The 24,697-nt window shown below is 37.3% G+C and overlaps 1 long non-coding RNA gene across 1 annotated transcript in view; it reads right to left on the reverse strand.

Annotated features, from left to right (window-relative positions):
• LOC138807635 (uncharacterized) overlaps nucleotides 1-16,320 on the reverse strand; it is a 47,733-nt gene extending 31,413 nt beyond the window's left edge. Inside the window, exon 1 of the long non-coding RNA XR_011366221.1 lies at nucleotides 16,035-16,320. This is a non-coding gene — a long non-coding RNA (uncharacterized lncRNA). The remainder of the gene's footprint in view (nucleotides 1-16,034) is intronic.
• Nucleotides 16,321-24,697: the final 8,377 nt, after the last annotated feature.

The raw sequence follows: 24,697 nt of genomic DNA on the forward strand, positions 1-24,697 counted from the left end.
ATGTCTAAAATCTATTATTTTTCTGAAGGACCCACGGATCCGAGGATACCAGTTCCTAGTTATCTGTATCATCAGATAACAAGGGCAAGACTTCTCACATAGGCCCATGCAACATGCCAACAGAAAATAATTGAAGACATCTCAATTTCTCATTTCCTATAATATTTCAGGACCCCACTTCCTTACAAGAATTAGCAGAATTCAATTGTGAAATGCAAGGCAAGTTAAAATGAAAGATGAGATCACAAAATCTGAGAGAAAGTACTATAATTCAAACTTTCAATTTACAGATGATCAGCCCATATGAGTCAACAAAATTACAAATGAACAAGATTATTTTTAATACCCCTCTCCTAATGATTAATGAAAGATTTTAGTGCAGCCAAAAAATAGATTCTGTAATGATAGATCCATAAGTGGCCTAACAAGGCTAGGAATACTTGATTTAGAGGTCAAATATAATTTAGAAAAACATTAATTGAGAAGATCCTTAGTGCTTCAAAACACTGGTACTTCAGTAAAATGAGGTTCTGTAGTATAAAAAAATGTTGTCATTCTCAAACCAAAGATAACCTATATTTAATCTCCTGAAAGTATATTCATTTTCAAATAAACTATTTAAAATCACATTTGCCAAAATAGCACTTGACAAGTAGATGATAGTGACATTACCAGGATTTCAAGTGTAGGGAGCTAGTTACAATAGAGTTGATTTACATACCCAGCACCAATAGCAAACAAGTTCAACCATTCATCAAAGTGTAGAAATAGTACTCCCCACCATTTGTGTTGTTCAGTAGGTGCCTTCCAGAAATGTGTTAAATAGATCAGCCTCCCATATTTCAAACCCAAATATTAGCTAATAAAGTAAATTTTATCACATAAGAAGGTACATTTTAAAAAGTCACTAATAGTTGCCTTATCATGTGTTGTTTTATATTTTCCCTATCTGTCTAACATAGTAAGAAATATGACTTTAAGTTTTGAATATGGGTACTAATGAGAAATGTGACAAAAATAAAATCTGTCATTTATTTGTATCATATTCCTCTAAGTAGTAAATTTTAGTTTTCTTCTTTTTCCAAAACTTATAGGTAGTAGAAAAAATTATCCTATGTAAAATAAAATAATCATACACCATTTTACAAAGCAATTTATAAAAACTGGTAGTTAGAAATAAATTCTAAGCCATTTTTAAATTTTCTTGTTGACTAAAGATATAAAATCATGTCTAAATGCTTCACATCTCCAGTCTTGCTAGTTGTTATTGCAGATGAATGAATTATGGAAATATAAGCTGACATCAGTTCAAGTATATGTGGGAGTGAAACTCCATGGAATGTATATAAACGTTTCAAAGTATTAACAGGCAGTTTAACAGAATGACTATCAGGAAATTGAAACCAGAGAGGAACAATAATAAAGAAATAGAATGAATGAAAAATGGAACACGGGGCAAGTACAGCTAGAATACTCAATGTACATATGTAATGAAGGAAGTGCTAAATCTGAATTCAATCTTGGAGAAAGAGTTGGTTGACATTGATAGAAGGAGTGACTCTGATCCAGGAGCATTAGACAATCAGATGGACATATTTAATTGTAAACACTTGTACAACCTTTTGAAATTCAGTTAAAAAAACAACAAACAAAAACACACAAAAATGACAACCAAACAGCAATCTCTAGAGAGTATGAATATGACCTCTCAAAATTTTAAGCAGTTAATGAAGGGCAGTCTTTGGAAAAGCAAACAATCTGTTCAAAGAGGGCAGTTTGGGGTAGGGGAGAATTTTGACCAGATTTAGAAAGATTGTCTAAGGTTATAAATCACCTATATCTTCTGCAAATATTTTCTTCTGCGAGTGCTCTTTGTCTGAACTGGATACTCCAGTCCTGAGTCACACTTGATAGCTTGTGAAGACAGAATGGAAGAAACAAGATCAAGAACCTATTTCTCCACTGGAGAGAAAACAGTCCTCTCTGTTTTCTCTCAATCTCCTCACTACTCCATTTTCATACTTTTAACAACGTCAAGTAATTTTGAATTATATCTTTCCTTCTTTGTTCTCACAAAGTAATTGTTCAAAATAATTAATTAAATATTATTTGCCATTATTTTCTATCATGCTGTTTACTTGTTCAAGCGAGTCCATTAAACTTCCCCTTTTCATTTGGTTGCCACGAAAATCCAACAACTATGTTAATGCGGACCAACGCTAATGCAAAACTTTGTCTCCAAAAATCCAGTCCAAGAACCTATAATCACAAATATTTAGCTATAATTTTTCTTTTTTTTTACCTTGAAATCTTCTTGTGTCTAAAGTGCCCGCAAAAATAAGTATTCCACCACTTTTTGGTTCAATCACTTCTAACCTCAAAGATATTTTGCTAACAAGATGCTTAGAGGAATCCTAAGAATACTCCACTTTTATCTTCTCTCTTAAAACTTTTATCTTCTCTCGTAAGAATCTCCTTAGATACCATATCAGGAACAGTGAAGTTATTCTTTGCAAAATTATTTCAATAGGTTATTTTCCTCTTGGTCTTGTATTTGCTCAACAAGATGTATGAGAAGAATAGAGTTAAATCACCAATTCCTTGGATGATATTGTCTGTTACAAAGGACAATACTTCTATGTCCTACTTCTATGTCCTCTTCTTAGCTCTTGCCTGATTTCCAATTAATCACAGGTTCTTGGCTTCAATTCTAGAGAAGCTGAAGCACCATAAGGCTTCCCCCACTGCTACATCTTCATGGTTTCTCTTTGAAAACTCTTTTATTTGGAGGTGGAATTTATTTTCATGTCTTCATTCAATTTATTCTGCATTATACTGAACCAAATAAGCTCTGTAAAATTACTTTAGGTAGCAAAAAGATTAACACAATCTATATCACTATATAGAATAGTTTTGGCCCCCTCCATTGCTGAAACCAAAACGCTTAGCTAGGTCTTCTAATATCGTGTTTTCTTACCTTTTCTATTTGCTCTAATCTTTTCTGATCCCCGATCTTTTGGGCTTATGAAATAGGAGAAGTTTTCACTATCTCATGTTAATAAGGATATTATATTTTTGAGCTACTTAGAAATGTGAAATCATTAAAGTATCCAATCAGATTTTTTTCTGTGTTTCAGTGCTTCACGTGCAAAGACATTGTGGAAAGTATTAAAACAGAGAAGTGTAAACTCAATACGTTCTTTCATTGTGCAGGACACTTTCTCCCTAAATATTTTGACCCAAATAAGCTTTTTAAGAGAATTACTGTTTAGTAATTAAAGGTCAATTCACAAATTTTGATGTCTTATTTTAAAAAAAACTTTGAATTTAAATTCCACTACAACCTTGTTTCACACAGTAAGAGTATATTTCCTGGGTAAGGACAATTCTCATGGGAACCTATACAGGATTTACAGCAAGGTTTGAGAGGTTTGTTTGTTTACTGTGAAAATGAGCCACCTTACCCACATTGCTCCCTATCAGCTAAGTCTCCATGGATTTCTTTGCATGAAAGCCTATTTTCCCAGGAAATTTTAAATTTTCTGAATAGGCTAAGTTAAAAGTTAGAACAATTAAAATTTACCTGTCATAATTTTAAAACACTTTTGAAATTCCTTTATCAGAATCTCAAATTTACCAATCCTAATTCCACGTTTATCATCAAAAACAGTTAACATGTTGTTTTCATGATATAGTATCCATGAAACTATTATTTTCCAGTGGCTTTGTTACTCATATATATGAAGGTATAAGCTGATGCGGAGCAAAATGAACTCCAAGATATGTAAAGAGATATTTATTTGCAGTTGTTGTTTTTAATGTACTATGTGATTTCTATTTTCCTTGGGTTTTTCCCCTATGGTATAACTCCTACTGTGTTTGATTTTGGTACCCTGTGTATTGTGTATACATTTACCTTAATTAGGGAAGGGAAGAGAAACAACAAAATGGCGAGATAAAGGACAAAAAGCAAACCAATGCAATAGCAATACTCAGAAGACAATATGTTGGAAATGTACATTACAACCTGTGAGGGGTTTGGGTGTGAAGGAAAAACGTGAGAAAAAATGAGAGAGGGCATAACAAGTTTGAAAAGTTATGTATTCACTGCCTTACAATTGCTAACCCACATCACTTTCACATTAAAATTAAATTTAAAAAATAAGCTGCATGAAATAAAATTTCACTGTATTGGTATAGTAAATATTATTCTTTATGTAGTAACTTTTTAAAAATTCAGTGTTATTTGGCATATAATTTGAATTAATTACCCCTTCTTTATCAGAGGCCATCAACTTGAATGTTATCCAACTAGAAAATTTTTTCACAATATACTTGCCAATATTTTCAAAAAAGAATAAATTAGTACTTTCTCATACTAAAACCGGAAAACATTTAATTCTATGGAAACCCATAACTTTTAAAAGTAAATAAGTTGTTAAGAGGACAGAATATGTGTGTTCTTCAAAATTCCTATGACTAATAACTACTCACTTTCAAATTCTCAACATTCCATACCTGAGAGATTCAAAATAGTTCCTGTTTCCATGTTATGTAATTCTGCAATAGATGCATTTTCCAATGGGGTGTTACAGATTGAGAAGTGAACAGAAAAATAGCCACATTCTGGTATAGGATAAAACTATAAAGCACCGGTTATAATTAATTCTTCAAGAGTAAGCAATTTTTTTTATCAGATTAAGCTATTATTTCTATGAACATCAATCCCAAAATTTATGCCATAAAGTCATCCTAGACCAACAGTTTCCAACTTGTAGGGTGCACCTCAAAATTCCCTTAATTCACATCACAAATAGATTATCTGTATTGGGAAAAATATTACACCTTGCTAATGTGGTGCCCTCCATGTTCCGGAAAGAACACCACAACATACTGGGTTGCATCATTTTTCCTCCACTGGTATTCTTGCAAATATTATTTATATTTATACTTTTTTACTATCATAGATATTCAGGATGCTAAAGATTGGAAGATTACAGTTCAAAGCCCACCCAGGCAGGAAGGTTCCCTAGATTCTTATCTCCAATAAACTTCTCAGCAAAAGCCAGACACAAGTGGTACTGAGGTTGAAGTGGTAGGGCACAAGCCTTGAGCTTAACAGGCTCAGACACAGTGTCCAGGTCCAGAGTTCAAGCCCTATGACAAAGCAATAAAACAAAAACAAAAATAAAAACAAACCCAAATCCTAGCATTTTTCTCACTGTATACAGAGGCACGTAATTAAGGAAATTGCTTCCTGGGTTACATACAGGTAGAAGAAAGAAGATGTCACACAATTATTCTCTTCATACCATGTTATATTAAAGCCTCAAAAATTGCTTTTTCTAAATTTATAAATTAATATCATCAATTTCTTGGCAACTCTGTCTAAATTATTCACATTATCATTTTCTACATGAAGTTAGAATTATCTATTAACTGAGTTCTAATTATAACTCGCTTGAAACAATATGCTAGGTAAATAGAATGCAAGAAACATCTGTAAATTTGTCAATTAAACCCTCTACCTAAAAAGAATTTTGTAGTATCCTATAGAATATGAAATTACAAATGAAACCAAAGTATTTTTTGAAGTCTAAACTCCAATTTAGCAAGATCTATAAAGACCTACATTAGGTAATCTTTGCTATTCCTCCAGGCTTAAGCTTTTGTAATCCTTCATCCTTTCCTTGGAATCTAACAGAATGATGATTACTTCCTTTTTCAAATTTTGGATGGGAATCATGAACCCCTTTGCATCTAGGAATGTTCTGTAATGAAGAGCGCATTTAAAACACAACTGAGGAGGGGCTGGGAAGGTGGCTTAGTGGTAGAGCACTTGCCTCGAATGCATGAAGCCCTGGGTTCAATTCCTCAGCACAACATAAGGAAAAAGGAAAAAAAGCTGGAAGTGGCGCTGTGGCTCAAGTGGTAGAGTGCTAGCCTTGAGCTCAAGAGATGAGGGACAGTGCCCAGGCCCAGAGTTCAGGCCCCACAACCGGAACCAAAAAAAAAAAAAAAAAAAAAAAGAGTAAAAAAATAAAAAATAAAATAAAACAAAACTGAGGATTAGTTGTATTTCAATAGAAAACTTGGCTTCTCAAAACATAATGAAAAAATTAGCCCAAATTTCCAACTGTGTATTCCTTTCTTGTTTTGTTTGTTTCATTAAGACAAAATTATACTACCTGGTCCAGCGAAGTTCTCAGTAGTAATTCCAGTCTCTAATCTCCTGTCAGTTTGGGTGCTAGAATTCAAGGCTTATATCACATTGCCCCACCATAGTTTCTTGGTTTATTTCTTTATCTGTTTGTTTGTTTGTTTATTTATTTTGGGGTCCAGTAATGGGGCCTGAAATTTGGGCCTGAATGCTGTCCCTCAGCTCTTCAGCTCAAGGCAAGTGCTCTACTACTTGAGCCACAGAGCCACTTCTGGCTTTTTTCTTTTTGCTTATGTGGTGCTGAGCAATCAAACCCAGGGCTTCATGCATGCAAGGCAAGCACTCTACCACTGAGCCACCTTCCCAGCCCCTTCTTGGTTTATTTAATCTAGATACAGACTATCAATTCTGAACTTTTCCAGTGATATTATCCACTAGACTTCTCAGACTGTTCATGCACTATTTTCAAAGATGTTCTAACATTTGACACAGGGTATGAACATTTTCAAATGCACCTGCCGGGTCTCTGATTCATTCCTCCATGGATCCTATCCCTTTAATATTGATTACTTGACTCTCTTACTATCTCTGGTCCCTACTTATGTAATATTCTCAAACTTTTTTGAAGAAAGTTCACTTTAGTATTTTAATTTTAAAAATTAATTTCTAATTTTAAAAATTACCACTTGATTCTAGTCTCACTCAGGACATACTTTCTATTATTTTCTAACTTTTCTACATATTCTGAGAGTTGCTTCATTTGTGTATATGTGTGTGCACATATAAGTGCCTCTGTGTGTATGTGTATGTTTATATGTATGTATGCAAAAGCCTCAAGCTCTTATTCATCATTCTTGCTCATGACTGTTATTCCATCACCTGAGCCATTCTTCCAATCTAGCTTTTGGCTGGTTAATTACAGATAGTGTCTCAAACACTGTTCCGCCCAGGCTGGATGCAATCTGAACTTCCCAGACTCCTTTACATACTTAGGTTTCATTTATCCAGTAGAAACAACTTTTAAACTACAAACATTTTTGTGAGTGTAAAGTCTAAGCTGTAACCCAGATTTTTAACTCAAGAATTCATATAAAGATAGATGAACATACACATTACATATGTTGAATGTACACGGTTAGAAATGTGATCTTAAGCTGGGTGGTGGTGAGATCTGAGGATTGGGGTTCAAAGCCAGCCCAGGTAGGAAAGTCCAGGAGAATCTTTTCTCCAATTTACTGCAAGAAAACTGGAAGCCGCACTGTGGATAAAGTGGTAGAGCATTAGCCTTGAGCGGAATAGCAGAGGGACAGTGCCCAGGCCCAGAATTCAAGTGCCAAGACCACCACCAACAAAAAATATATAAGTAAAGGAAAGAAAAAAATGTGATCTTATCCACCAGTTGATGGCTAGTATAATCCCTGCTCTCTCAAGATGGAATTTTTTCCTTATTAAATCCATATCTGACTTGCATTGGAAACAGAATTATTCTTCCATTCTAATTTCTACAAAGTTGTGTCATTAGCAAGCGTGATTAGGAAGGGAGTGGCCTCATACTTCGGGTTCCACGTAGGAGTAATGCTTTCTCTATATCACTCTCATAAATCTACATATTGGACTTGGCTTTATTGTTTCAATGTGGTCTTATTTGTAGAGTCTTCTATAGTGTATTGAACCTTTATACTTAAACACAGAATTTCTCTTTCTCTTATTATTGCTATAGTTAACACGAGTTAACAAATTCATGTACACTTGGGAAATAATGTGCAGCACATATACTCACAAAAAAAATGATCTAGGAACCTTCTTCTTCTTTAAAATTCGCCTTAATTTACAGAGAATTTACAAATTTTGAATTCAATATACTCATGAATAATGTATTTATAAGAAATATAAATTTCATATTTTCTCTTTACTAAGTTGTCTCTGAAATACGTGTTACATCAGGTCCAAATGTGTTCTTGTATTATTTCGGTGAAGCCAGAAATCATTCATTATACCTCAAGCAGCACCATAGATTGTTCCTGGAAGTAACTGTTACTGGATATGGAAACTGATCCCAGTAGAGGAATGGAACATAGAGTATTGACAAAGTTCAAGTTAACTTGTGCTTTCCTTTATACTGTAAATGAAGAGAATCTGAAAGCTTGAAGGAAACTTTGTCCCTGAATTTTTCTAGTGTGTTTTTACTTATATATAATTTTTCTGTAAACTTCTAGTTGAGAGTATTACAAAAAGATATAATGTGCCATTTGATGGCCAGCATAGAACAAAAAGAAATAACATTGTTTTAAATATGTTCTTCTTCAGGGGCTGGGAAGTTGGCTCTGTGTTAGTGCACTTGCCTTGCATGCCTGAGGCCCTGGGTAAACTTCCTCAGCACCACATAAGCAAAAATAAGCCAGAAGTGGTGCTGTGGCTCAAGTAGTAGAGTGCTAGCCTTGAGTTGAAGAGCTGAGGTAAAGCGCCCAGGCCCAGAGTTCAGGCCCAAGACTGGACCCCCCCCAAAAAAAATTCTACTGCAATGAAACAAAGACATGGATGTTTTATAGTGTTTTTTGGATGGATATTTCACCCCGAGATGATTCTTTTGTTGCAGAAGTCAGTTATCAATTACTTTAGTTTGGTCCTGAGTTCTCCAGAGCAATAAGGATTCCAAAAAAGCATCCAGTGAGTATGATCAGCAAAAGGAGCCATTTCTCAGACCAATACTCCTTTAAGGAGGGTCCAATGAAATATCTGTTTTTTTGTTTGCTTTTGTGTTTAGCTTGTGTTGGTTCTGAGGCTTGAAGCCAGAGGCTGAACCCTGTCCCTGAACAGTTTTCTTTCCTGCTCACCTACCCCCAAAGCTAGTACTCTACTGCTTGAACCAAAACTCCACTTCTGGCTTTTTTGCTGTGTAATTACAAATAAGAGTTTGACAGCCTCTCCTGCCTGGTTTGGCTTTAAACTAAGATAGTAAGAAAGCCAAGTGACATCAACTGTATAGACTTCTCTTTTCAAACGAGAAATATTAGATGAAGTTTATTGTAAAGCTAATATTTTACAAGTTTTTTTCTTTCTTTATTATTGTGAGCATAACGTATAGAGGAGTTACAATTACATGGGCAAGATAACGAGTACATTTCTTATCAATCATTGTTGCCTCCTCTTTGTTTCCTCTTCCCATCCCTTCCCATATTCCCCCCTCCCCAAACCCGATCCTCCCCCCCACCAATGTTGTAAAGTTCGTTTTTCGACATAATGACTTGTAAATCTCATTGTTGAAATGGGTCCACCTGTATCCCTAGTTAAATGATTTGTTTTTAGAGCATATGTCCAGAAAAGAATCCATAACATAACTCAGCAAAAGTAGGTGCACTGAATCATTTTGGAATTTTTTTGTTTGGGAAGATTATTGAACTTGTCATTCCTTTTGGGGAAACTTAAAGTCATATTTCACCTTTTTGTTGGTTGTGGGGCTTGAACTCTGATCCTGGGTGCTAAGCTAGAACATGACCTCCGGGTTTCTTGTGGTTAAGTGAAGGTTAGGGTCTCGTGGACTTTCCTGACCAGGCTGGCTTTGAACCACAATCCTCTGGTCTCAACCTCCTGAGTAGCTAGGATGACAGGAGTAAACCACCAGCACCTGGCTCATAGTTGCATTTATGTGCACTGAATGACACTGTGTAGAAAAAGAATGGAAATTTTAACCAAATGATATTGCAGCAATTCAGAAAAATTGAAGTAGCAATAAATATGTCCTCCTTTCCATTTTGTTACATTAATGACTGATGAGCTATGGGACCCTTACATTAGCATCCTGTGCCATCTGTATAGGTGTATTTAGTATCAGGAAATGTTCATAGAGAAATATAGACAGAATAAGATTTTTAGAAAGCAAAGGAGATAAGGTATGAAAGAATAGCTTAGAAGGAGATACATTTATCACACAGAGATTAAGAGCTAGCCTAAGAGATTTAGAATGCTAAAGGCAATGAGGAACAGCCTAGCTAACAATTAGTTCTACAATAACCAAAAATGGTTCTCAAGAACAGTTTCTGGTATACCTTAATTACTATCATTTATTCCTTCTATCTGGAGTTATTCCTTATTTTCTTTCACAACTATTAATTAACCTCTGCATTTTTGGTGCCATAACTGTCCAAAAAGATTTCAAAGTCACACATAGCCTACCATTCCCTTTGTGATTAACAGTGACGACACAAATCCTGGAATGGTTGAATTTCCAGAATTAAACGTTACCTGACATCTAAGCACATCCCTGGCATTAATTGCTGTGACTTAATGAACAAGATTTTTTCAACACAGTATCCTCATATAAGTAAAGGACATGAATTAGGAACTGTTGTCAGGGGTCAGTATGGAAGGAGCAATTATATATTCCAAGTGTGGGTTATTTATTTTGCATTTACTAACTGAATGTTTTTGTGTTCTTTTGATTTGATTTGTTTTTGTTCTTTTTGCCAGTAGAGGGGCATAAACTCAGGGGTAGGGAATTTTCCTGAGCTTTTTTTCTCTTGCTCAATGCTAGCTCTCTATCATTTGAGGCACAGCACCACTTCCAGTGGTTTTGTGTGTGTGTATGTGTTACTAAGGAATTGAACCCAGGGTTTCATGGATGCTAGGCAAACACCGTACCATGAAGCCACATTCCCGGAGCCCTAAATAACTTTCTTAAGATGGCATTACATTTTCATTCTGTAAATACATATCATAATTTTGGCCAGGTGCTAGAAAATGTTGTAGAAAGCAATGCAATACAATAAGTCTAGTAAGGCTGGATGGACAATGAATAACTGTTACCGTCTATCCAGGTAACAGAAGGGCTTATCTCATGGAGCTGTTTCAACAAGCTGAGGAGACAGCTCCTGACCCACAGCCAACCTCCAGAATGAGAGGGCCAACCTTGGGTTCCAGCCACATGGGGATGCTGGGCCCCCTCCTCCAGCACCCATTTGACCAGTTCTTGTGAAAGAGAGAGAGAAAAAAAGTCAGAATTACAATTAAGTCTGGTGCCAGTGGCTCAGAATTCTAATCCTAACTACACAGGACGCTGAGATATGAGGATCATGGTTCATAACCAGCCCAGGCAGGAACGTCTGTGAGACTCTTATCTCCAAAGAACCACCAGAAAATCAAAAGTAGTGTTGTGGGCACAAGTGGTAGAACACTAGCCTTTTGCTGAGGCTTTTGGGAACATCGCCCATGCCTAGAGTTCTAGCCCCACGACTGACAAGAAGTGGACTTCCTACCACAAGAAGCGGACTGAATAGCACCCATTGTCCTAGGGAGCATTTTAGCAAAGTCAGGCAGAGCTTCCTCTGAAGTTGAAGTCATAAGTAGGTCACCTGGCTTCTCTCTGCCTTGGTATCTCCAGCTGCAAAACTCAACACAGTGAAGGATCCTCTTCCTCATGGGGATAGGGTAATGATGAGAGAGAGCCATGTTTTGTTTCATAATCCCACATCTGTTGCACAATTAATAACAGGCCCTGCCTGAGCCCTTTCTGGCTATCTTCCTGTCATTTCCTCACAGAATTGCCGAGAACCTTATCTGAAGACTACTCCCTCTGTTCCTAGCCATGCTCCAGAGATCCCTCTGTATAAATCCCTTGTTTCCTCACAACTGTCCTGTGAGGAGAATGAGGTCTGATTGTTACGAACCGACCCAGACCTTCACCAGTGGTTCAAGAATCGTCTGCTGTGATTTTTCTGCTTGCTCAAACTGACTTAAGAAATCATTAAACCACAGGAAAATCAAACACAAGTAGACCAGAGTCTCCAACAAGAGACAGGTTAAGAACACAAGGGAGATACAGGATCTTCCCATCCCCCACAAAAAAATCAAAGAACTCTTTTTTTGTACCTTTTACAATTTTTTTCTAAAAGTTTTTTTTTTAATTTTTAATTTTTTACTTTAATTTTTTTCTATTAATTTTTTTCTTCCTCTCATAATTTTATCACTTTTCAGAAACATTGAAGTAATACCTTGCATTCTCTCAGGCCACAAGGGAAAAAAATTAAAACTCAAAAGGAAAAGCCACCAGAGAAAATCCTGTAACACACTGGAACAACACACTGCTGAATCACGAGTGGGTCATTGAAGAGATTAGAAAAGAAATTCAAATGTTGATGAAAACACAAATTACCAGCTCCTTTGGGACACAGCAAAGGCAGTACTCACAGGCAACTTTATAGCTGTGAGTTCATACATCAACGAATTGGAGAGATCTGAAACCAACCATTTAATATGACATCTGAGTCTCCTTGAAAAAGAGCAGCAAGATGATCCCCAATCCAGTAGATGGTAAGAAATAATTAAAATTAAATCATAATTAAATGAATTAGAATCCAAAAAAAATCATAGAAAGAATCAACAAAGATTTGTTACTTCCAAAAAATTAACAAAATTGAAAGACTCTTAGAAAATCTTATAAGAAAAAGAAGAGAACACACCCAAATAAATAAACTCAGAGATGAGAATGGAAACATTACCACAGAAACAACCAAGATTCTGAATATTATAAGGGAATACTTCTCAAAACTTTATGCTAATAAGTTTGAGAACTTGGCAGAAATGGACCTTTTCCTAGCAATATTGACATGCCAAAACTAAACCAAGATGAGTTATACCATCCTAACAGGCCCATATCAAGCATTGAAATAGAAACATCAATAACACACCTTCCATCTAAGAAAAGCCCAGGACCAGGTGGCTTTACAGCATAATTCTATAAGCCCTTGAAAACACAGCTCATACCAATACTCCTCCAAATCTTCAATGAAATTGAAAGAGAAAGTTCACTACTGAACTCATTCTATGAAGCCATAATAACCCTCATGCCCAAACCAGGCAGGGACACATCACAGAAAGATAACTATAGACCCATTTATTTGATGAACATTGATACAAAACTTCTCAACAAAATGTTGGCCAATCAAATTCAACAATTCATCCAAAAAATTCTACACCTTGATCAAACAGGATTCATTTCAGGGATGCAAAGCTGGGTCAATATACGCAAATCAATTAATATAATTCATCACATCAACAGGAGCAAAGATAACAACCACCTGGTTATCTCAATAGATGCAGGAAAAGCAATTGACAAGATCCAACGCCCCTTTATGATGATGGTTATGGAAAAATTAGGAATCCATGGAACTTTCCTCAATGCAATAAAGACTATATATGACAAACCTACAGCCAGCATTATACTTAATGGTGAAAAACTAAAGCCATTTCCTCTTAACTCAGGAATGAGACAAGAAGGTCCACTCTCACCACTTCTCTTCAATCTAATATTAGAATGCCTAGCTACAGGAATAAGACGAGATGCAAACATAAAGGGATCCAAATAGGGAAAGAAGAAGTGAAACTCTCCCTCTTTGCAGATGTCATGATCTTGTATTTAAAGAATCCAATATACTCCACTCCCAAATTACTCAATCTGATTCAAAACTTTGGCAAAGTATCAGGGTATAAAATTAACCCCTCAAAATCAATGGCTTTTCTGTATACCAACAATGAGAAAAGTGTGGCTGAAATTAGGAAAGCATCTACATTCGTAATATCCCCACAAAAAATAAAATACCTGGGAATTAACTTAACCAAAGAAGTGAAGGAACTCTATGATGAAAATTTTAAAAACCTGAAAAAGGAAATCAAAAGAGATCTTAAAAAGTGGCAAAAACTCCCATGCTCATGGATTGGAAAGATAAACATCGTGAAAACTGCAATCCTTCCCAAGGCTCTCTACAAATTCAGTGCGATACCTATCAATATTCCAACCTCATTCTTCAAAGAAAGAGAAGAGGCAATCTAATAATTCATAGAGGATAATAAAAGACCCCGAATAGCAAAACGATCCTCAACAGAAAAAACTGTGCTTGAGGAATATCATACCAAATTTCAAACTCTACTACAAAGCAATTGTAATCAAAACAGCTTGGTACTGACATAAGAACAGACCTCAGGACCAATGGAATACAATTGAAAACCCCGAAATGAACCTACAGACATATAGCCAACTACCCTTCAATAAGGGAGCTAAAATAATAGAATGGAGGAAAGACAGCCTCTTCAGTAAAGGGTGCTGGAAAATTTGGTTAACTACTTATAGAAAACTAAAGTTAGATCCGAATATATCACCCTGCACCAGAATCAACTCCAAATAGATCAAAAACCTCGGAGACAAATCAGACACTCTGAAAACATTGCAGGATGGAATAGGAGAAATCCTAGGTCTCCTTGGCACAGGTTGAATTTTTTTAATAGAGACCCAGAAACACAAGAAATCAAAGAAAGGTTGGACAAATGGGATTGCACAAAGTTGCAGAGCTTCTGCATGGCAAAGGACATAGTTAGCAAGATCAATAGAAAGCCCACGGATTGGGAGAAAATCTTCACTAACCATACTAGAGACAAGGGTCTCATATCTAAAATATACTTGGAACTCAAAAAATTAAATCCCCCAACAACAAATCCTCAAAGAAACAACTGCCCAATAAATAAGGCTAAAGCCTTAAATAGAAACTTCTCTGAAGAGGAAAGAAGGATGGTCAATAGACAAATGAAGAAATGCTCAACCTCTCTAGCCATAAAAGAAATGCAAATCAAAACAACATCGAGATACCACCTCACCCCAGTTAGAATGGCTATAATGAAGAACTCTGATAACAGATTCTGGAGGGGATGTGGACAGAAGGGAACCTTACTTCATTGTTGGTGAGAGTGTAAATTTGTTCAACCTCTTTTGAAAGCTCTATGGAGGTTCCTCAAAGCACTCAACATAGAGCTCCCCTATGATCCAGCAATCCCACTTTTGGGCACTTACCCAAATATTTACAAAGAAGACCACACTAAAGCTACCAGCACAACTATGTTTATTGCAGCCTTTTTTACCATAGCTAAGATATGGAAGCAACCCAGATGCCCTTCGGTAGATGAATGGATCAAAAAATTGGGTTATATATACACAATGGAATTCTAAGGCTCCATCAGAATGAATGACATTGCTCTATTTGTTAGGACATGGAAAGACTTGGAAAATATTATATTAAGTGAAGTAAGCCAGAACCACAGAAAGATAGGTCCCATGGTTTCCCTTATTTGCAATAACTAGTATATATCTGAGTCAAGCATAAAAGTTCAGATAAATACATATTAGTGAAAAGAACCCTAAGATATCTATTCAATTTTTTTTCTTTCATACGATTCTTTCTAGTACATTCATAAGATTTATTTATTTGTTGCTTTTTATATCCCTCCCCCACGGTATAATCCCTGCTTTCACTGTATTTGATGTTGTTATAATTTATGGAGGGGAAGGGAAAAAACAAATCGTTGAAATAGGGATTAAAGTTGGACCTATTGCAACAATGAGACATAGAAGTGGTATGTAGAAAATGAACTTGACAACTCTGGTAGGGGGAGGGGGAGGATCGGATAGGGGGTGGGGGAAGGATGGGATGGGAAGGGGAAACAAAGGAGGAGGCTACAATGCTTGATAAGATATGTCCTCATAACTTGCCCATGTAATTTGAACCCCTCTGGACAGTATTTTCACAATTAAAAAAAAAACTCGGCTGCTGTGGAGTAAATGTTTGAGATAATCCATCTAAATTGATGACTGTGCATGTTGCTACATGTCTACCACCCCAACTACAGATGACCAGGCCCGGTGGAGCATACCTGTCACAGATAGGAGGACATCAATCCAGCCCAGCCAGAGCATATAGAGGCTCTGTTTTAGAAATGCCCAAAACAGAAAGGTGGCTCCTCAGAGCCAGGGAGAGGAAACAAATAGCGGGTCTTGGTGCCCTCAGAGGGGTGTCTGACCCAGTGTAGGGGTGGTTTTGGGGCAGCCACTCACATGTGCTCCTGGGGGAAGTTGCTTGAGGCTGCTCCAGGTGGGGCGAATGGGAATGGCAGTGGCATTGCAGACACATGTCCTCAGAGAACCAAGGCCTTTGACCAAGTTGGGGCTTTACACAGCCTGGCAGGGTGCCATTGCCTGGTTTGAAATTCTGAACCTTGGGAAGGCGGGGGGCGGGGGGCTGGGGACTAGGCAGGCATCTCAATTTCCTTCTCTATTCCAGTCGCCTTGAGGCTCTTCTCACCACTCAACCATCTATACCTTCCTCAACTGCTGGTAGTGTTGTAAACTAACAGAGGGAATCCTGGTGCTACCAGGCAGCATGGAATGTGGGCGTGGCCGCCATTCTTGTATCTCATTGGTCAGAAAGAACAATGAAAGAATGGGGGTGTGGCCAGAATCCTGTGATGCAAACAGCATGGGCGGAGTCAAGAAGATAGCAGCTCCCCCAGCCCTTTTCCCAGGGAACAATGTCCAATTCAGTTGGAGACAATAGGGTGACCTGCTTTAGCCGCATGGCTGCACAGATCATTGTGTATGGCTGTTTGTTCCCAGTCCCAGACCATGAACTGAGGATATGGGCACAGTCTGTGAGCTGCTTTTGCTCAAGGCTGGCCATCCACACTAGAGCCACAGGGATTCTGGCTTTATTGGCACTGAAGTTGGACTTTCCTGCCTAGTGTGACTTCGACCATGATCCACCCATCACAGCCTTGTAAGTATCAAGGAAGACTGTTGAGGGCCACTGGTGCCTGCCTAATCATTGATCTTACTGATGTTCTTGGACAGACTGATAAGTTCCCTATCCTCCTGTTTAAGTGGCAGGAGCTATAGCCCACAGTTGGAATCCTGGTCCAGCCACCTCAAAATGGAAGGAGATCCTAAGAAACTTATTCTTGTCCATATGATTACCAATAGAATATGATGTATGTCATGATTGAAAGAGCAGTCCTTGAATGATTCTAGGATAAATTTATATAGAATTATTTTATAGCACACTGATCGATGTTAGTTAATGCTTTATGAAGCATTTAAACAATCACATTCATAAAATGGAGGCATAATGAAATACCTAAGAATTACTATACTATTACATAATATAAAGGTGACATTTTTCTGCCAGGACTGGGATTGGAACCTATGGTCTTGGTAACTCTCTTGCACTGTGTGGGAAGGGGAAGCTGGCCTCCTTGAAGTCAAGAAATACAAGTCGGTTCTTTAGGCCTGAAATAGATCCCCACCACTAGAAAACATCCTATTCATGTACAATTTACATATATGATTCATATTTACATACATATGTTGACTCCATATTGCATTCAGTGCAATTATTTTATTTGTTTTATTCATGTATTGACCATTTATTTTGATTATTATGGCACATAAAACATTGATTACATAAGATATAGGTCTGCATATGTATTCCACTTCATACCCGACACTCAGGACTTTCACAGAAAAGGAAAACATGCGTCGCCATCAACTTCTTACTCCACAATTCATTTTTAGGGAATGCTGGCAACTGATCTCACAGCCACAAGCCAATTAGGCCCAATTCATGAATGGGTGAGTGTCAGTACGCCATCCTGGGGCAAATTGAGCTGAAAGGCTATAACCAGGACCTGAGATCAAGCCCCAGGTGTTAGCAAAATAAGAACAGATTGACCTGCAGATGGAAGTATTTATATGTATTTATATATATTTCTATGTATTTATATAGAGTGTTAAAGATGTCTATATATTACTCAGTTATATAGAATACATTCCTACCAATTCCTGGGTATTAATAATGCGTCCATGTCATTAATGTTATTGTTTTCATCCTTATACTATTAATGAAATGAAACAGTGTCCTGAAATTATTGCATTCCTGTAAGTAATAATATTCTTTTTATGCTTCATAAATACTAAATAAAAATCAATTAGCCTCCTGAAATGATGCTGCCTAAATTTATAGTAGCATCATTCATGATCAACTCATTGAACATTGACATTGATAACATTCCATTGTTCTTCCTATGGTTGGGAACAATTTTCTTAGTATATCCTGCCATTGGTTGGTGTTAGGAGGGGGATTCGAAATCAGGGCCTATGTTGCCAAGTGGGCCTATGGGTTCCCAGATAGTCTGGCAGCCTTCAGCAATGCAAGGTAAAGTACCCTTTGCAACAGTGTCATTCAGACCCATGAGGGTCACCTTGCAAAGGAAGGAAACATAAAAACGCCACATTTTTCTGTGCATTGCTTTCCCTGCAAGACCTGAGGGTCTAGGATCCCAGAAGCAGCTGTAGGTCTAGTCGCTGCACCCCAGCCTAGGGTGATCCAAGTTGAGGCAGAGTTGCCACAAACTGACTTCAAGCCCATACTGAGAAAAGTAAAATAAAAAATTAACTCACTGGCTTGCAATTCGTGATGTTTAATCTTCCAAGCTTTAAATTTGTACTCAGGATCTGGGTAAATATGCAGCAATGTGGATGAAGGAGAAGATCACTGTACTTGAATATAAGAAAGTCAGACCTGGGAAGATGGTGGAGAAGCTGGAGTCTAAACGAGCTCTCACATAGAAAGCACTTTTAGAGTTCCAGTGAACAGTCCTAAGCCAGAGAATCACACCAAGTGTGCCATCACAGGACAGAGAGTCAGGCTAGAGAGGGAAAATCCAGGCAAGGAGACAGATCTGAGCTCTTGTGAGCAGCTGCCGCAGTGGCAGCTGCAACTGCAGGCGCCATACCTGAGCCATACAAAGTCCGGGACAAAGGAGCCAGATGCAGCAGGTGAGCGGATTCTACTCAAAACCAGCAAGAACCGACAAGGAGCAGATATCTTCATCCTGCAGGTCACAGACCAGAGACGACCCAGGAACCAAGACTCAGCGTGAGTAGAAGCCTGATGTCCTCACTCCTTCTCAGGGAGAAGAGGAGGGAATGCCACCCCTCCCCCCCTACTGGAGATCTCCATCTTGGATACTGACAAAGAGCTCCAACTCAAGCCTTGGAATAAAATGAATCATTTAGCAGGTCACAAGAACTTAACGGCATTGTGACCTGCCAGACTCAGCTCCACCCAGGGAAAAGTCACCCAGCTTGGGTGCCAGCCCTAGTAGTGGCATTCTTCACTGGGTAATCAGAGCCAGAGGCTGGCCCTCCCTACAGAAGCCTCGACAATCAATTGAAATTCAGTAAACAGAAACCCGAGAATGGCTCCAGGCTGGGCTTTGTGAGTCTTTCACAAACTAGCCACCAGGAAAAAGCTACTGCTTGTTGAAAGGCCTCAACTCTACCCAGAACCTAGCCTCATCACTGCATCTCCCACTTTTGTGATACTCAAAGCAGATCTGACTCCCATTGAACTAGCCTGGGAGGAGGATCACAAAATCCTGGGTAAAGCAGAGCATTTTTCTGACTGTTAGAATAAACTGACTTAAGAAACCAACCAAGCCAAAGGACCAAAAGCAGACAAGAGACTCCAACAAGAGGCTGGTTATGGACAAAAGGGAGATCCAGGATTTTTTCCCACCCCTCTGCAAAAAATCAAAGATTTTTTTTTCTTCTTCTTCTTCCTTTTTTTTTTTTTTTTTTGGTACCTTATATTAAAAAAATTTTCATTTCTTAAACTTTTTTAAATCATTAATTTTTGTCTTGATTGAAAAAAAAATGTTTTCCAGTAACTTTTTTTTCCCTCTTACAATTTTTATTTTAGGGATACATGTGTGCATTTTTCCTTCTTTTTTGATGTCTTTCTCTTTTTTACTTATCTTTTTGTTTTTTGTTTAGCTCTACTGAACTTCGGATCTTTTTTTCTTCCTTTCTTATCCTTTTCATCTTTTCCTCTCTTTCGTTCTTCTTTATGGAATGTACCTCTTGTCCTGCACATCCTCAGATAAACCTGGAGTTGAATATTAGGCCCTATCCTCCATTGTGTACACACTTAATCCACAAATTTATTACTCAATTCAATACCTCTGAGACATAAATTCCTTAATAGCAGTAATACTTCTTTATACCTATATAATATTTTAAGCATTTTATTTTTAAGTTTTCACATCTCCTTTATATCCGTCCCCTTCTCTCATTATATTCACAGTCTTCTTTAAATAGATTCTTGTTGAATTCCTGCATAATATTATTAATTTTTATTTTTCTATTTTTTCTGGTTTCTCTTCTTTTCCATTTCCCTTTCTTCATTTTTGCTCTCTCTCCACTTTCATCCTACCCAACCTATTTCCTGCTTTGAGATTAGGACTTAGTTAACACTCCCTGTGATTTCCGACATCAATCTATTCCTATTTTTTACCCACATCGCTCCCTAACCCTAATAATTTCTGGTTTTCCAAATTCTTCTTTGCGGTTCATAGCCCATTAACATATAGTTGTTTGATATTGAATAGATTTATCTGTTGAACTAGATTGTATCTGTTGAACTATTGTATCTGTAGACTATTGACTGTGCATATTCAGAATTTGGTTGATGCTTGCCTTAAGAGAGTGTTCTAGCACAAAACTGGTGCTATTTTCATCTCAAATGGGCAGAGTAAGCCAGAAAAACACAAGAAAAATGGCAAGTCCGGGTATCTCAATTCCCAATCTTGATAATGAGGGGATAGAACAGGTAATGAATAATCAAGAGGAGAGTTCCCAAATAGCTCTACAAACACTGTTGGCAAACATGATAAATGAAAAGATTGAAAACTTAAAAAGGACTCTGTATGAGCATGATAAGGAGAGAGAGGAGGCAATCCAAAAGTTTATACAGGAATATCATAAGTGCGAGGAAGCTACTCAAAAACTGATACAGGATTTGTCTGAGCAGCTTGAGAATACTCAAAGAGAAAGGGAGGAATGGCGTGAGCAGGCTGAGAACACTCAAAGAGAACTACAGGAATCCCACGAATGGGAGGAAGCTAATCAAAGAGTAATACAGGAATTGAGAGAGCAGAAAAAGAATAAAAAAGATCACTAAAGGCATTCATGGAATGCATTAACAATACACTGCTGAATCACGAGTGGGTCATGGAAGAGATTAGAAAGGAAATTCAAATGCTCATACTATTCAACAAAAATGAACACACAAATTACCAGCTCCACTGAGACATAGCAAAGGTAGTACTCAGAGTCAAGTTTATACCTCTGAGCTCCTACATCAACAAATTGGAGAGATCTGAAACCAACAATTTAATGACACATCTAAACCTCCTTGGAAAGAGCAGTTAGATAAACCCCAATCCAGTAGACAGAAAGAAATGATTAAAATTAAATCAGAATTAAATGAATTAGAATCCAAAAAAACTATAAAAAGAATCAACAAAACAAAGAGTTGGTTCATCGAGAAAATTAACAAAATTGACAGACCCCTACCAAATCTTATCAGAAAAAGAAGAGAACACACTGAAATTAATAAACTCAGAGATGAGAATGGAAACATCACCACGGAAACAACCAAGATTCAGAACATTATAAGGGAATACTTCTCAAAACTTTATGCTCATTAGTTTGAGAACTTGACAGAAATGGACCTTTTCCTAGCAAATATTGATATGCCAAAACTAAACCAAGATGAGTTAAACTATCTTAACAAGCCCATATCAAGCATTGAAATACAAAAAGCAATAAGAGGCCTCCCAGCTAAGAAAAGTCCAGGACCAGATGGTTTTACAGCGGAATTTTACAAGGCCTACAAAGCAGAGCACACACCAATATTCCTCCAACTGTTCAATGAAATTGAAAGAGAAATTTCACTACCGAACACATTCTGTGAAGCCATCATAACCCTCATCCCAAAACCAGGCAGGGACTCATCCAAGAAAGAGAACTATAAACCCATTTCTTTGATGAACACTGATGCAAAACTTCTCAACAAAATTTTGGCCAATCGACTTCAACAATTCATCCAAAAAATCATACACCACGATCAAACAGGATTCATTTCAGGGATGCAAAGCTGGTCCAATATATGCAAATCAATTAATATAATTCATCACATCAAGGGCAGCAAGAATAAGAAGCACATGGTTATCTCAATAGATGCAGAAAAAGCATTCAACAAGATCCAACACCCCTTTATGATGAAGGTTTTGGAAAAATTAGGAATCCATGGAACATTTCTCAATACAATAAAGGCCTTATATGACAAACCTACAGCCAGCATTATATTAATGGTGAAAAACTAAAGCCATTTCATCTTAACTCAGGAACAAGACAAGGATGTCCACTCTCTCCACTTCTCTTCAATCTAGTATTAGATAGCCTTGCTACAGCAATAAGACAAGATGCAAACATAAAGGGGATCCAAATAGGGAAAGAAGAAATAAAACTCTCCCTCTTTGCAGATGACATGATCTTGTATTTAAAGAATCCAATAGACTCCACTCCCAAATTACTCAAGCTGATTCAAAACTTTGGCAAAGTAGCAGGGTATAAAATAAACCCTCAAAAATCCATGGCTTTTCTGTATGCCAACAATGAAAAAAGTGTGGCTGAAATTAGGAAAGTAACTCCATTTGTAATAGCCCCTCAAAAAATAAAATACCTCGGAATTAACTTAACCAAAGAAGTGAAGGACCTCTATGATGAAAACGTTAAAATCTTGAAAAAGGAAATCAAAACAGAACTTAGAAAATGGCAAAACCTTTCATGCTCCTGGATTGGAAAGATAAACATCGTGAAAATGGCAATACTTCCCAAGGCTATCTACAAATTCAACGTGAGACCTATCAAAATTCCACCCTCATTCTTCAAGGAAATAGAAGAGGCAATCCAAGAATTCATATGGAACAATAAAAGACCCCGAATAGCAAAACGATGCTCAACAGAAAAAACTGTGCTGGAGGAATATCAATACCAAATTTCAAACTCTACTATAAAGCCATAGTATTCAAAACAGCTTGGTACTGGCATAAGAACAGACCTCAGGACCAATGGAATAGAATTGAAAACCCAGAAATGAACGTACAGACCTCTAGCCAACTAATCTTCGATAAGGGAGATAAAATAATAGAATGGAAGAAAGACAGCCTCTTCAGTAAATGGTGCTGGAAAATTGGTTAACTACTTATAGAAAACTAAAACTAGATCCTTATATATCACCCCACACCGAAATTAACTCCAAAAGGATCAAAGACCTCGGAGTCAAAGCAGACAGTCTGAAAACTTTACAGGATGGAAGAGGAGAAACCCCAGGCCTCGTTGGCTGAGGATGAAAATTTCTTAATAGAGAGCCAGAAACACAAGAAATCAAAGAAAGGTTTGACAAATGGAATTGCATGATATTTCAGAACTTCTGCATGACAAAGGACATAGCTAGCAATATCAATAGAAAGCTCACAGAATGGGAAAAGATCTTCACTAGCCATACAACGAACAAGGGTCTCATATCTAAAATATACTTGGAGCTCAAAAAATTAAATCCCCCAACAACAAATCCTCAAAGAAACAACTGCCCAATAAATAAGTGGGCTAAAGACTTGAAGAGAAACTTCTTTGAAGAAGAAAGAAGGATATCCAACAGACACATGAAGAATTGCTCGACCTCGCTAGCCATAAAAGAAATGCAAATCAAAACAACCTTGAGGTACCACCTCACCCTAGCTAGAATGTCTATAATCAAGAACTCTAACAACAACAGATGCTGGAGGTGATGTGGACAGAAGAGAACCTTACTTCATTGTTGGTGGGAGTGTAAACTTGTTCAACCACTTTGTAAAGCAGTATGGAGTTTCCTGAAAAGACTTCACATCGAGCTGTCCTAATGACCCTGCAATCCCACTTTTGGGCATTTACCCAAATGTTTTCAAACAAGACCACACTAAAGCTACCAGCACAACTATGTTTATTGCAGCATTATTTACCATAGCTAAGATCTGGAACCAACCCTGATGCCCCTCAGTATATGAATGGATAAAGAAAATGTGGTATATATACACAATGGAATTCTATGCCTCCATCAGTAAGAATGACATTTCCCCACTTGTTAGGAAATGGAAAGGCTTGGAAAAAGTTATATTAAATGAAGTAAGCCAAGCCTAAAGAAACAAAGCTCCATGGTTTCCCTTATTTGCAATATCTAGTATATGTATCAGTCAAGCAGAAAAGGTCAGATAATGTGATGTTTGGAAAATGAACTCTTATATAAGTATTTAAATGTTTTTTTTCATGCATTTGTTTCTAACTCATTTATAAGATTATTTCCTGGTAGCTTTGTATGTCCCACCCCACAGTACAACCCCTGCTTTCACTATTTTTGATGTCGGTATAATTTGTGGAGGAGATGGGGAAAAACAAGTCGTTTAAGGATACAGGTGAACCCGATGCAGGTATAAGTACAAGTTGTCATGCCAAAAACGAACTTTACAACTTTTTTTTGGGGGGGGGGCGGATTGGGTGGGGTGTGGGGAGAGGTTGGGAAGGGATGTGACGGGTAAACAAAGGAGGAGGCTGCAATGCTTGATACGAAATGTACTCATTATCTTGCCCATGTATTTGTAACCCCTCTGTACAATATGTTCACAAAAAATAAATATTAAAATTAATTTTTAAAAATGTCATATGTGAAATTTAATGAGGTCAACAAAAGATTATGGGGACAAAATGGCCTTAGAATTACAATTGCAGCATAACACAAAGTTATGATGACAGGATAGGTTTGTGATATCACGGGGTGATATGTG

The sequence above is a fragment of the Dipodomys merriami genome, unplaced genomic scaffold (genome assembly GCF_024711535.1).
Source record: "Dipodomys merriami isolate MVZ:Mamm:240054 unplaced genomic scaffold, mDipMer1.0.p SCAF_424, whole genome shotgun sequence".
Taxonomy (NCBI): Eukaryota; Metazoa; Chordata; class Mammalia; order Rodentia; family Heteromyidae; genus Dipodomys; species Dipodomys merriami.